The 12,270-nt window shown below is 58.7% G+C and overlaps 1 protein-coding gene across 1 annotated transcript in view; it reads right to left on the bottom strand.

The window, feature by feature from the left end:
* Nucleotides 1-12,270, bottom strand: part of Treh (trehalase (brush-border membrane glycoprotein)) — a 28,078-nt gene that overhangs the window by 3,299 nt on the left and 12,509 nt on the right. The window lies entirely within an intron of this gene.

Below are 12,270 nucleotides of genomic sequence, written 5' to 3' on the forward strand. Positions count from 1 at the left end.
CCCCGGGGTCGGGGCCCCCACCGCAGCCCAGCGCCCCCCAACCCTCGCTCCCCGGTGTCGCTGTCGTTGAAGGAGGCGGAGGCCCTGGAGACGGAGACCAAGCTCTTCGAGGACCTGGAGTTCCAGCAGCTGGAGCGGCAGAGCCGCGCCGAGGAGGAGCGCGAGCTGGCCGGCCAGGGGCTGCTGCGGAGCGAGGCCGAGCTGCTGCGCAGCATCGCCCAGCGCAAGGTGCGGGCGCCGCCGGGCCCCGCCTCGCCCGGCCCTCTGAGCTTTGTAGAACCGTCCAGAAGATCCGAGATCTGGATGTTTGAGGGAGCCGGCGCTCCCGGAACCCCACCCGGGGGTCCGCCTGGCCCAGCTAATGCGGTGGTAGTCTGCTGTGCGCAGATCTGACTTGGGTTGGATGGACCCAAGGCCAGGAGTGGCCCACGGGGGAGGCAGAGAAGGGGACAGGGAAGACGGTTCGGGTGCCTCAGTGCGTGTGGCTGTGTGCGTGTGCACCTGCGAATGCGTGTGCGTGCGTGCGTGCATCACGCATCAGGACAGTGAGACGTGTGACAGGGCCTGTTCTGTGGCACACACCTGTAATCCTAGCCTCTGGGGAGGCTAAGATAGGGAGGACCGAAGCTTGAGACCAGCTGGGGCAAAAAAACATTTGAGACTTCCGTCTCCGTCATGGTGACACACACACTGGCATCCCAGCACCCGGGAAGCATAAACACGAGCCTATCCTAGGCCAGCCCAGGCAAATGGGTGAGGCCCTGTTTAAAAGTACCTAAAAGCAAAACAGGCTGGGGGTAAGGCTCAAATGGTAGACTACCTGCCCGGCAAGTGCAGGGCCCTGAATTTAAACCTCAGTGCCTCCACGTGAAATGGGGAAACTTGCCGGTGGCCAGGGTTTGGTGGGAGGTCAGGGGCTACTGTATTATATCCTGAGTCCAGATCCTGAATTCCCCCTTGAGTGGATCTGCCTTTGTAAATGCATAGATAAATTCAAACACTGCCCCAATGTGCCACGGAGGGATGGAAACCAGCATTTGCCAGGCACACGGTTGGGTGCCAGGCGCCCTGCTAGGAGGCTGCCTGGGGCGGTCTCATGCTGTCCTTAGCTTGTTCTCTTATGCCTGCCTTTTTTTTTGTTGTTGTTGTTTTTTGGTCGGTCATGGGACTTGAACTCTGGGCCTGGGCGCTGTCCCTCAGCTCTTCAGCTCAAGGCAAGAGCTCTCCACTTGAGCCACAGCATCCCTTCTGGTTTTCTGGTGGTTTATTGGAGATAAGAGTCTCATGGACTTTCCTGCCTGGGCTGGCTTTGAACCGCAATCCTCAGATCTCAGCCTCTTGAGTAGCTAGGATACAGGCGTGAGTCACCAGTACCCGGCTCTTATGCCCATTTGAAGGACATGGAAACCAGGGCTCTGGAAAGGTACCTACTCCCCTCCCATCATGTGAGCTGGTGGGACACAGGTGTGCCAGTCCAAACCCCAGGTTCGTTCCAAGGGCCTGGGGTCAGCACTTCTCCAGTCACTTCTTCTGGAGCCTTAGGCCAGTTGACCCCATCTTTTTGAGGTCCATTTGGACAGAAGCTCCAGGGAGCTTGAAAGGGTCAGCAGTAGTGATGGACTGTACTTCCTTCCTCACCCCTGCCCTAAGCCTTGGAGGGCAAGCTTAGCCCCCAAGAACTGGCCCTACTCTGTATGTATATCGATCCCTACATTCACTCGTGGAAGCTTGCCCAGCACATCCCCCGTCTCTGGTGCCCTCCTACCCCAGGCTCTGTCTGCCCTGAGGCTCTGTGCTCCTCTGTCCACTCTGACCCAGAGGGATGGAAAGGACTGCTCTTAGAAGGGCAGATCTGGTTGCAGCCCTAACTCTACCAGTTACTAGCAAAGACCTTAGCTCCTAACCATGTCACTGTCCTCTCTGTAAAATGGGCACCTGCCTCAAGGTTAAGTGAAGTGGCAAGTGCAAAATGCAACACCTTTACCAGTGTTCTTCTAGGTGTATGTGTGTGTATGAGTGTGTGTGTGCACGCGCTCACGTACGAGCACCCGCCCACCAGTCCTGAGGTTCAAACTCAGCCTAGGCACTGTCCCTGAGCTCAAGAAACTGAAATCTGAGAATTGAGATTTGAAACCACCTTGTGCAGGAAAGCCTATGAGACTCTTACCTTTAGTTGACCAGTGAAAAACTAGAAGTAGAATTGTGGCACAGTTGGTAGTGCACTAACCTTGAGTAAAAAAATCTAAAGGACAGCACCCAGGCTCCCACTATAGGCAGACATGCATGTACACACACACATACATACACACACGCACACGCACAGTTGACTCAAGAGCTAGTACATTGGTGCTCGCTCAGGATCTAAGGAGACAGAGGCAGGAGGATTGCTTGCGTCCAAGACTTCATGGCCATCTTGCCTCCAAACCAAACACATAGAGTTGACTCAAATAATGTGTTTCAGAAAGATCATAAAATTCCAATAAGAAAACCAGCCCAAAGGCCATTTTAGGAAGATATTTTGTGGATCAGAAAACTGTGAAAGAGAAGGCAGGAGGCTGTGGGAAGCCAGCCAGGAGCAGAAGGTCAGGATCTGGGTGGTGGCAAGCAGAACTGTTTGGTGTTGTTCGGCTTTGGGACTGACTGGCCCAGAGTGGGGTAAGGGAAGGGGGAATTTGAGTCGTGGCTAGCATGCTTAGTGGCGCAGGGGGTCATGGGTTGAAGGACCAAGAGCCCAAGTGTTCCTGGGGAAAGTTGAGGCCGAGTGGAAGAGGTTGGTTCCCTTGATGTATCCCAGGCTCTCTAGGCAGGAGAGTCAGCCATACTTCACCTTAGGCTTAGCCCTGCCTCCCTAAGCAACGTCTAACCCCCTCCTCCTGTCTTTCCTTAGGAGCACCTGGCTGTCCTGGACAGTCAGGCTGGGCAGATCCGGACTCAGGCGGTGCAGGAATCCGAACGCCTGGCTCGAGACAAGAATGCTACCCTGCAGCTACTGCAGAAGGTACCCCCCCCCTCCTTGGCCAGTGGAAAATGGTGGGGGAAGGGAGGGGACCTGGAGCCCCTTTACAGTTTCTTTACTCTCAATCCTAATTCTAATTCCATCATTCTGGGCTCCCAGGAGAAGGAGAAATTAACGGTGCTGGAAAGGAAATACTACTCGCTCACGGGAGGCAGGCCTTTCCCGAAGACCACCTCAACCCTCAAAGAGGTAACATGGTTGAGTGAACCCCGGCTTTGGGTCCATGAGGGTTGGATATGGGGCTACCTGCTGAGGTGGAGAAGTTTAGTTTTTGTTTTTGCCGGTCATGGGGCTTGAACTCTGGACCTGGGTGCTGTGCCTCAGCTCTTCAGCTCAAAGCTCTCTGCCACTTGAGCCACAGCGCCACTTCCGGCTTTCTAGTGGTTAATTGGAGATAAGAGTCTTTGAACTGAGATCCTCAGATCTCAGCCTCCCGAGTAGCTAGGATTACAGGCGGGAGCCACCGCTGCCCACCAGTGAGGTGGAGGAGGTGGAGGAGGACCCTGAGGCCTGACCGTCCGTGGTTGCCAGCTGCTGTTTTTCAGCTGCCCTTTGGACTCTTAGGTGCCCACTGAACTCACCATTTGGGATGGCTGCATATAGATGAGGGGCTCAGAGGCCCCAACTGGGGTGGGCCGAGAGCTCAGAGGTTTGGGGGAGCTGGCGGGGTTGAGTGAGCCGGTCTCGAGCACGGAGCTCTAAGGGTCTTCATCCTGGGGCTTCCGGGGCTGCAGTCCGCAGTCAGGCCCTCAGCTTGCAAGTGAGCAGTGGATCCTTTGGGCCACTCTTTCCCGGGTCTGAACAATTGGTGTGTGAGGTCCAGCTGGGCTTCCTGACTTCTCCGCTCCCTCCCTGTCTCGTTGAAGGAGGTTTAGGCTTTAGGGAGGGTGGCTGGACTGAACAGTGTGAGGGAGAAGCCGCTCACCACGTACCCTCTCTGTAGGCTCAGCTGCTTACCTCCAAGTCCTCGGAGATGGGGCTGGGGACCAAGGCTCTGAGCCCATCCTCAGGCTCTTCTCAGGCCGGGGGCTCCCCTGTCCACTTAACCTCTCCTACTTCTACTTCACTCTGCCCCAAAGCACAAGAGGTAATCATGGCTGACTGGGTGCTCTGCTTTGCCTACTGCCTGGCTGCCTCCCTGACCAGCTCTGCCTTCAGCTCCTCCCCAGGGCCCAGCTAAAGGGCCAGTGGGAGCAGAGCTTGGGAGTTGGTGTGAATATTCCATCCTGCCTAGCTAGCCCATGCAAATCGGGAATGCTGATTTGAATATGATTTGCATGTGTTCTGCATGCCACTCACCAGTTCATACAACACACTGGACTTCGTGGCTCATTTTCCTTTTAAGTGGCCTGTGTGCTTGGGTCCTAAGTTTGGGGCATAGCACTCCGGCTGCCTGCCCTGGCCTGGTACCCAGATAATCTCAGAGTGTCAGGGTATGCGACAGGAACAATGCTCCGGGTCCTTCCAACACATAGAATGATGGACTGGCATCTTTCTACTGGACAGTGGACCTGTTTTTCAGCCAGGGGTTGTCTCTGCGCTCTGGAAAGGCTTCTTTCAGAGCTTCTCCAGCTTGGGCCCTAGTGATGTTTCCAGCCCACGCCTAGTGCCAGCTCCTGCTTGGAGACTAGAGGGGGACCCTGGGGAATTCTGCGGCAGGTGTGTGAGACTGCATGTGTGTGTCCCCTGGGGATGCTTCAGGATGCTGGAGACGAGCGTTTGTAGGAGCTGAGACCTGTTCCTCAGAGGACTCCTGGAAGCTTTCCCTGGGCCACCCCAGGCCTGGGTGTGCTCGGGATAATGGCTAAATGCCAAGAGGGCCCAAAGGGGAAATCAAGAGGCACCTGCAGCCCTCAGGTCTGCCCACCCTTGGGCCCTGTAAGTGCTCTGGCCCTGACAGCCACCTTTGGTCCTTGTGGACAGCTGAGAGCTTCAGCTCGGCTCTGCTCTCATCTTGACATGGAGCGCTGACCCTGTGCCTGGCATGCAGTGTGGAATGTGGGGTACTTAGTTGAACCCTATTAACCTCTTCTCTGCCCCTGCCGCGGGCACTCTAGGAGTATGTGAGTCTGGCAGAGGCTCTCCAGCTGTGCGCCTGCTTGGACCCCTCTGCTTCTACCACCTTCCCCAGCGTGCTCCCCCAGACCCTGCCTGAGAGCGAGGTACCAGCCACCGAGTGTGCCCACCTGTGCCCAGGGGCCTCCACCGTGCCTCAGTCTGGGAGGAGGTGGGGGGACAGCAGGGTCTGTCTCCAGCAGCAGGGGACGAGGGCAGCTGGCTCAAGGGCTCCACAATGGATTCCTTTCTTCCCTGGAGCCTTGGGAGCTGTCCTCAGCTCCTGCTGGCCTGGGGTGGGGCAGGCCTGGCCTTCAGTTCTCGGAAGGACTGTGGCTGTCAGCACCAGGGCCGCTCTCCCTCTGTGCCTCCTACCCTCCCCCCTGCCCCCCATGGGTAGAGTGAGCCCTTGGCTTCCAGTCCCATTTACTTCTTGTATTCCCTCCTACATCTGGCCTCCCCCCCAAGTACGTGACGCTTGATCAGCTAAAGGTGACGTGGGGTTCCTCGCCCATGCCCCCGCCCCCCACGCCAGGTCTGTGCCCCCGGGACCTGGTTCCCACCACCTGCCTTCCTCCTGTGCTGTCCTCCTCCTCCTCCTCCTCCTTGGCTTCCATCACGCCTTCACCCAAGGTGGGTGCCTTCCCCGCCCCCCGGCTGATGTGCTCTGTCTGGGTGTGTGTGGCCCCTGCTCGCTGGCCTCGCGGCTCTAGGCCAATCCCAGGGGAGTATCTGGCACCTGCAGGCCTGGCTGGCCGGCCGGCTGGCAGGCAGAGCATGTGTCTGCCACTCTGGGAATTGTACTTCGACTCTTTCTCTTTGCCTTTAGCCCACTGAGGACAACTGTCATCTCACTGTTTTTCTTCTTCTCTTTATGCGCTCCTTCCTTCCTCCTTCCCACCCACCCTCACTCCTTTCCTTCCTTCACCCCTATCTCCCTTCCTTCCTCCTTTCCCTTCCCTCTCCCTCCCGTCTTCTGTTCTCTCATCCTATCCTTCCTTCTTCCTCTTCCTCCCCTTCCTGTCCTGGCCCTCCCTCTCTATCCTTGCCTTCCTCCTGCCCCTCCAGATGGAGAAGCTGCTGCTCCCCGCTGTAGACTTAGAGCAGTGGTACCAGGAGCTGATGGCCGGGCTGAGGACTGGCCCTGCTGCTGCCTCCCCTCGCTCCTCCCCCCCACCTCTGCCCGCCAAAGCTACCCGTCAGCTTCAGGTAACCCTCACCGCTGGTCCTCCCCAGGTCGTGCTCTTGCCTGCTCTGAGTGTCGCCTGCAGGTCCTTCAACCACACAGCGTGCCTTGGCTAGTGGGCTCAGCCGGCAGAGCGAGTCAGGCCTTCTGGGCCTGGGGAGGGCGGGTCTCTCCCCAGGCAGCCATCCTGCCATCCTGGCACATGGAGGTCCAGCCTCCTGAGCCTAATGGAAAGGAGTTCTCCCCAGAGCTCCTCACCGAGTCCTGGACGCTCTCTGGGGTCCGTTGCCGCTGGAACCAGTGTGCCCTTGGGGAGCTGCTGATGTTTCCTTCTCCTCATCTTCCCAGGGGAGGCACTTGGAGGCAGCAAAGAGGAGGACAAGGAGTCTCAAGACCTTCCTGCCTCCTGAGGTTTGCCCCATGGAGGGACAAGGGCTTGGATGTCCTCTCCCTCTCCCCTCTAGACCTTAAGATTCCACCGCTCCAAATTCATTCTTGAACTCAGGGCTGACCCCTGTGTTCCTTCTGGAGGAATCTGAGTCGCGTAACACACGTGACGCCCGCACTGGATGTCCAGCTGGCTGGGGGCGTTGACCGGCTTGGATTCATCTCATCATCATCATAGCCCTTGGAGGCAGATGGTGTTGGCTCTCATTTCTCAGATCAGACTCTGGGGCGCGGGGAAGGTGTGTGAGCTCACGCAGACCCCACACAGCCAGGGGTCCAAAAGCTATGGCCGTCATGCCTCAGTGCTGGGCAGGGGCTTGTCCCTTATTTACTCTAGTCCTGCTCCTTCCTCAGCAGACAAGGCAGCCTGGGCTTGGGCACAGAGCCGGAGGCAGAAGGATCCACTCCTCCACCTGTCCGCACGGCTCTGCCACAGACACAAACTGCTGTGAGGTCAACTCTCAGGTCTGTCGCAGAGCCTGGGTTCGGCCATGGATTGGCTCAGGGAAGAAAGGCCTGCGAACCGGCCTGGCAGCTGCTACTGGATTCTGCCCACTGGGCCGGTCCAGGAGGCCCAACCCCACGGCCAGCTGGAGCCAGAAAGGCCTCAGAGGCCTGGCGCTGGGGTGTCGCCTCCCATCACAGCTGGCCCGAGTGACACGCAGTGTCAGCCAGCAAAGGAGCTGGGGCTCACTGGGCACCGTCTCTTCTCTCTAGGTTTATCGTTCCAAGATGGATGGTGAGCTCACCAGCCCCTTGCCCAGGACCCGGAGTGGCCCCCTGCCTTCCTCCTCTGGCTCCTCCTCCTCTTCCTCCCAGCTCAGTGTGGCTACTCTAGGCCGCAGCCCCTCCCCGAAGGTCTGAGGAAGCAGATGGTGGTGGGGATGGGGACGGCCATGCAGGGCCCTGGGGAGCGTGCCAGTGTGCCAGGCCCCCATGCCCACGCTCTCTTTCCTCTGCAGAGTGCTCTGCTCGCACAGAACGGCACGGGCAGCCTCCCTCGCAACCTGGCAGCCACACTGCAGGACATCGAGACCAAGCGGCAGCTGGCCTTGCAGCAGAAGGGTGAGTGGCCGCCATGCCAGCCCCGCCCCCCCACGTCCTTGTCCTTTGAGTTCTGTGCAAGAGCAGGAGGAATTTAGTTCCGACAACAAAAGAAGCGCTTTCCTGGACATTGTTTTAATAAAGACTCCAGGCTGGGAGGAAGGGTCGGGGAGGCTGGGCATCATGGAGAACGGCGGCCCTTAGGGGCCTGCTTGTTAGCCCAGCAGGGCTACGTCGCCCTGTCTGCACAGGCGGGCCCTGGTGACCTCCAGCATCCGTTCTCTGAGACACTGGCTCCGGGGACCCAGTGTGCGTTTGGGTTGTTTTGAAAGCCCACGTCTGTGCCTCTCTCTCCTCTGATCCCCTCTGTGTCTCTCTCCTGCACCCTCTGCCTGGGGTCCCCCACGCCAGTCGAGTTGCTTCCTGCCGAGCCCCTCCCATCCGACGACCCAGCAGGTAGAGGTCATGAGGGCGTGGCTTTGGCCAGGCCGCCCCTGCCGTGTCAGCATGTGTCCCCCCCCTGCCCGTAGAGAGGCTCCCAGGCTTCGCCGGGTTGGGGTGCTTGGCTCTGTACCCCCTTGTCTCCAAAGTCTTCTCTTCTGATCTTGCTCTCGCTTCTGCACTGTGGGGGACCCCCCCCCGTGGCTCCTGCCAGCTCCCCTGGCTACTCCCGCAGTAGGCAGGGTGCTGCATGCGCCCTGCTCACGTGTGCAAGCCTTGGTTGTGGTCTGGGGCCACTGGCCATCGTGCTTCCTGGGCACCAGCTGGGCTGGGCTGTTCCTTGTGTGGGCTCAGGACGTGCAAAGAGAACCAGAGCCTGACCTTGGTGGAGTCCCCGGCCCGGAGCTGTGGGGGCTTCCGGGTTGCTGGTGCTGGAGGGCTGCCCCGTGTTCACCCTTGCTCTGGCCATGCTGCTCCTGTGTCCCCTCTCCGGATTGGTGAACACACCGTGATGCCCACCTGTCCCTCCCCCAGGGCAGCAGGTGATCGAGGAGCAGCGCCGCCGGCTGGCTGAGCTGAAGCAGAAGGCGGCGGCAGAGGCGCAGTGCCAGTGGGAAGCCCTGCACGGGGCGGCGCCCTTCCCCGCAGGCCCCTCGGCCTTCCCCCCCATCATGCACCACTCCATCCTGCACCACCTGCCTGCCGGGCGGGAGTGTGGCGAGGAGGGTGAGCATGCCTACGACACGCTGAGCCTGGAGAGCTCAGACAGCATGGAGACCAGCATCTCCACGGGGGGCAACTCCGCCTGCTCCCCCGACATGTCCAGGTGCCTCCCACGCCCCGCCCGCCGCCCCTGCCACAGCTCCCCTCCCACGCCTTGACGCCTCTTCTCTCCCCCTTTCCTTCCCAGCACCAGTGGTCTGGATTTGGGCAAGATCGAAGAGATGGAGAAGATGCTGAGAGAGGCCCACGCGGAGAAAAGCCGTCTCATGGAGTCCAGGGTGAGGCTGGCTCAGCCCGGAGGCAGGAGCGGTGGGGCGGAGAGCGGCCCTCTGCCTGCCAAGCCCTTCCACCCCCATGAACTGCACCGCGCACCCTCAGGGCAAAGCGCTGTACATGTTTGTGTTTCTCAACTGGGGCATGGGAGACCCAGCAGGTTGAGGCCTCCCCGCGTGGCAGGACGGAAGACTGCCGGACAATGACCTCGTTCCAGTCCTAGGTGTCTTGTATTGGAGCCTCTGCCCCTAGGCTTATTTCTGAGGACCCTTTAAGAGCCATGGGGCTTTTGATTCTTAACCCGTTCCTTTGGGGGATGATTAGGAAACGCAGGACGCAGGACCTGGGGGTTGCAGTATAGAATGGAGGAGGAGGCAGGCAGCCAAGCCAAGACAAAGGTTTTGCCTGAGGAGTCCTGAAGTAGGCCAGTCATGTCCCTTTCAAGCTGGGACTTGGCAGAGAGGGGCCGTGGGCACAAGCAGGGAACCTGTGCCTGGGGGGACACGGGACACATTGCAGGTGATCTATCTCTTTTGAGGCACTCTGCATCTTTTTGTTCTTTTTAATTGATCATGGGACTTGAATTCAGGCCCTTGGCGCTGTCCCTGAGCTTTTTGGCTCAAGGCTAGCACTCTACCACTTTGAGTCACAGCTCCACTACCCACTTTTTGGTGGTTAATTGGAGAGAAGAGTCTCACAGACATCCTGCCCTGGCTGGCTTCAAACCATGATCCTCAGATCTCAGCCTCCTGAGTAGCTAGGATGACAGGCATGAGCCAGCAATACCTGGCCCAGAAGGAGGTATTCTGAGTCCCATTTTTCAGATGAGGCATATGAGGCGTAGAGAGCTGAAATGAGGTACTGAGTCACAGCCCTTAGTGGTAGCAGAGCAAGGCTCTTAAGCCAGGGCAATCACTGATGAAGGCATTTGTTCTCAGCCCACAGAGCTGGTGGAGAGGGTGGGCCTCTTCTGTCAGGCCAGCATCTGAGGTGCATGCCTCCTGCGGGTCTGCTCAGAGCGGGGTCTGAAGAGAGCGGGGAGGGGGGAACCCCAGGCTGACTGTGGGCACTGATCGCTGGCTTTGTGCCAGGAACGGGAGATGGAGCAGCGGCGGCAGGCCCTGGAGGAGGAGCGGCGGAGGCGCGAGCAGGTAGAGCGGAGGCTGCAGAGCGAGAGTGCCCGGAGGCAGCAGCTGGTGGAGAAGGAGGTCAAGATGCGGGAGAAGCAGTTTTCCCAGGTTAGCGGGTGCAGGGTGTGCTGGTGGCCGGCTGGATGGTTGAGCCTGTTTTCTAGTTGCTGTTGGCAGCCTGACACCTGTGGCTCACACCTGTAATCCTAGCTTCACAGGAGGCTAAGATCTGAGGATCACTCTTGGAAGCCAGCCAGAGTGGGAAAGTCCATGAGACTCTTACTGCCAAATAACTACTAAGAAGTTTGAAGTGGAGCTGTGACTCAAGTAATAGTGTGATAACCTTAAATGAAATGCTAAGGGACAGTGCCCAGGTTCTGAATTCAAGGTCCAGTATTGGCGTGCACACATGTGTGCGTGTGCACACACACACACACATCGCTGTTTGCTTTGCACAAGCCAACCTACACCTGGGACTCATTGGCTCCCAGAAGCAGAGAGCCACTCAGGCTTGTTCCAGCTGAGGGGTGTGTGTGTGTGTGCATGTGTGCGTCCTGTGTGCACACGTGTGTTAGGTTGGAGGGGATTCAGGACTGAAGATGAGAAGTGAGGACAAGGGAATGATGGGACCAGAGATTGCTGACCTTGCCCTTTGCCCCCAGGCTCGACCCCTGACCCGTTACCTGCCAATCCGGAAGGAGGACTTTGACCTGAAGACGCACATCGAGTCCTCAGGCCACGGAGTGGACACGTGCCTGCACGTGGTGCTCAGCAGCAAGGTACCAGGCCTGCACAGCACAGGCCGCCGGAACCGGGCGCCGCGTCAGAGGCCCTCACGGGCCGTGGAACAGTGGCCTCGATTCCTGCCCCAGCCTGGCCGGGTGGGGTGGTTAGATTGGTGTCTGCCTGAGGGGATGCGGGGACAGCCCCATGAGTATGGGGACAGACAATGGAGAAACGCCTGCAACCTCCTGTTCGGTCCTTCCTCATCGCCCCTTCCCACCAGGTCTGCCGTGGCTACTTGGTCAAGATGGGTGGCAAGATTAAGTCGTGGAAGAAGCGCTGGTTTGTGTTTGACCGGCTCAAGCGCACCCTCTCCTACTATGTGGGTGAGTGTCACCGGGCAGCCCTGTGCACAGAGCAGGGGCCCTGGGCTCCACATCCCCCACAGCGAATCCAGAAGTCTCCAAGGAGGGGTCCAGAGGCTCTAGCTGGCAAAAGTGTAGAATGTACTTGGTTCATCTCCACGTGCTCACTCTGTAGTATTACTGAGCATCTAGAAGGTTCCGGGCAGAGTTCTAGGCTATGGGACAAGCAAGATGGCCACAGCTCACTCTCCTGGAGCTCATTCCCAGGGCAGCAGATACTGATCAAAGAGTTGAATCACAGTAAGCCCTGCATTGGGGGATCAGGCCTGCAATCCTAGTGACTCAAGAGGCTCAGATCTGAGTCCAGCCCAGGCAGGAAAGTCCATGAGATGATTATGTCCAGTTAATCACCAAAAGGCCGGAAGTGAGGGTGTGGCTCAAGTAGTAGAGCACCAGCCTTGAGTGAAAAAGCTAAAAGACAGCTCCCAGGCCTGGAGTCCAAGCCCCAGTACTGGCTAGCTCACAAATAATAATAACAGTAATAAAGTAGCAGCAAGTTTTCTGACGGACGACAGCCGCCAGGAGCACTGGGTGAGGCCCGGGGCCGCCGCTCAGCTCCCTCAGGACTCCTCAGCACCAAGCAGGGCCAGGAGCCTCGGGCCAGCCCAGGGCAGGCAGCTCCCACCTGTCCCCTTGCCCTGGTTCTGTGTAGTTTGCCCTCCCAAATCTTGTCTGCATTTCCCTTGGTGGAGCATGAGGTGCAGAGCCCTCCCCGGCCCAGAACGAGGGGCTGGCTGAGGAACCGCGGCCCTGCGCACCATCCTGCGCACCACAGCGTCCTCCCCTCCCCTCCCCCCTCCCCTCCCC

Source organism: Dipodomys ordii, unplaced genomic scaffold (genome assembly GCF_000151885.1).
Source record: "Dipodomys ordii isolate 6190 unplaced genomic scaffold, Dord_2.0 Scaffold10, whole genome shotgun sequence".
In the NCBI taxonomy this organism is placed as follows: domain Eukaryota; kingdom Metazoa; phylum Chordata; class Mammalia; order Rodentia; family Heteromyidae; genus Dipodomys; species Dipodomys ordii.